The sequence below is a fragment of the Schistocerca serialis genome, unplaced genomic scaffold (assembly GCF_023864345.2).
Source record: "Schistocerca serialis cubense isolate TAMUIC-IGC-003099 unplaced genomic scaffold, iqSchSeri2.2 HiC_scaffold_1193, whole genome shotgun sequence".
NCBI lineage: Eukaryota > Metazoa > Arthropoda > Insecta > Orthoptera > Acrididae > Schistocerca > Schistocerca serialis.
In genome coordinates, this window is record NW_026047396.1 from 80001 (window position 1) to 82286 (window position 2286).

Below are 2286 nucleotides of genomic sequence, written 5' to 3' on the forward strand. Positions count from 1 at the left end.
AACCTATGTTGCGCCTTAACCTAACCTATGTTGCGCCTTAACCTAACCTATGTTGCGCCTTAACCTAACCTATGTTGCGCCTTAACCCAACACACGTTGCGCCTTAACCCAACACACGTTGCGCCTTAACCCAACACACGTTGCGCCTTAACCCAACACACGTTGCGCCTTAACCCAACACACGTTGCGCCTTAACCCAACACACGTTGCGCCTTAACCCAACACACGTTGCGCCTTAACCCAACACACGTTGCGCCTTAACCCAACACACGTTGCGCCTTAACCCAACACACGTTGCGCCTTAACCCAACACACGTTGGGCCTTAACCCAACACACGTTGGGCCTTAACCCAACACACGTTGGGCCTTAACCCAACACACGTTGGGCCTTAACCCAACACACGTTGGGCCTTAACCCAACACACGTTGGGCCTTAACCCAACACACGTTGGGCCTTAACCCAACACACGTTGGGCCTTAACCCAACACACGTTGGGCCTTAACCCAACACACGTTGGGCCTTAACCCAACACACGTTGGGCCTTAACCCAACACACGTTGGGCCTTAACCCAACACACGTTGGGCCTTAACCTGCTCTGTAATTGTCATACGACGCGTTAAATTAGTGTAGTGTTGCCTAACTGCAACCCCCGCAATATAGTTTGCTACTCGCACTGCCCGGTCCCCAGAGTATCGCTTCATGTTAAACACCTTGCAGCTATACACTGTAATGCGGATGGCAGCAGGACGTACATGCTCAATGCCCTTCGCAGTTGTTCATTGGCATTCGCATGGCGAAGCACAGCCTACGTTGTGGTACGGCTTGTGTCAACTGTCCGCTGATGTTGTACGTCCAAATCACACACTGTACTGCACATTGGTCCTCATGTACTGAATGATACATCGTGGTACATGTGTGACCGTACCACGACTGCGCCAACAACGGCGAACCATACGGTCCAAATATTGTGCACTCAGCTACATGTCGTCTCCCTATAAGAGCTGGATTGCAGTATGGTATGCCGTGGATGGCGATCGGCATGAGCCGTCTGTTGATGTAGTGGCGCGTGTTGTCAGACGTAGTCGTCTCTTCTCACACACCGTGATAGCATGGTGCACTGCGTTCCACATCTGCGACATGCGACAGAGGCCGGTTGACAGTCGTTCGCGCAATGGACATCGCATACGTACGGGGGCCACCTTCCACGTGTTCGCGAAGCGTGCACATGTTGTTGCGTGTATGTGGGCAGACATAGTGTGTCGTGACACCTGACACAGGCATGCAACAATCGTTGAATTTGCAAATGGCGATGGACGTCTACGTTTGCTGGTGACGTTACGCAAATGAAGAACTGGTAAACCGTTGTGGTGCGGTTGTTCTCGCTAGAGGTGAATCAGTGATGGCGACGATCGGTTGAGCTACCAACCGGTTGTTTCAGCGATACCCACCATGCCCACGAACGTGAATGGCATGTGGGTGTGAAGCGATACGCGGCGGTGGCTGGGTGGGACCGTCCCCGGCCGGTGAGGGGGGGCCTCCCGGCGTGCTGGCCGCGCGGTGCGTGGGCGCACGCGCTACAGCCGGCTGGTGGGGGCGGCCAGTGGCAGGCGCGCCGGCCGACGGAGGCGGCAGGCGGCGTAGCTGCGCGCCGGCGCACCCTGCACGCGGCGCCGTGCGGCCAAAGTAGGTCCTCGCGGGCCCGGTGCGAAGCGCGGTGGACATCTGCAGTGTGCTGGTCCGATTGAGGACTGTGTGCGCTGAGGATGCGCCGCCGCCCGGCGCTCGGCGCCGCGACGCCGTCTGCTGCTCGGTCGCCTCTGCGGTTCTCGCAGGTGGATTGTATCGCAGCTGTGCGGACGTGTTGGCGCGTGCGCTGTGCTGGGAGAGTTCGCTTCGGCACCCAAGTGGGGCTTTTGTCCTTCTGTGGCGCTGGCGTTGGAGCTGCCGGCCACCGTAGGTGGCGCGTGTTGTCTCCCGCCGGCAATGCCACGACAGCACGCTCCCGGGCCTCTGTCGGCAGCGGCAAGCTCAGTTGGGAGCACGGGTGGTCGCACCTAAAGCGTCTACTCGCCAAACTCCGGGCGATTGCGCCTCTCTCGAACCCGACCAAGTACTTAGGACGGCGCTGCGCGCCGCCGGGACCTGAGAGGGTTTCGAGGTGTATTGTGCAGGGGAGCTCAGCCTCCTCCTGTTTGCAGAATAATTGAGCGGACGCTTGCGTGTTCGCGCGGGCCCCCGGGACACACTCCCGGGCGGCCGGCTGCTCAGCTCTAGTTGACGCAGC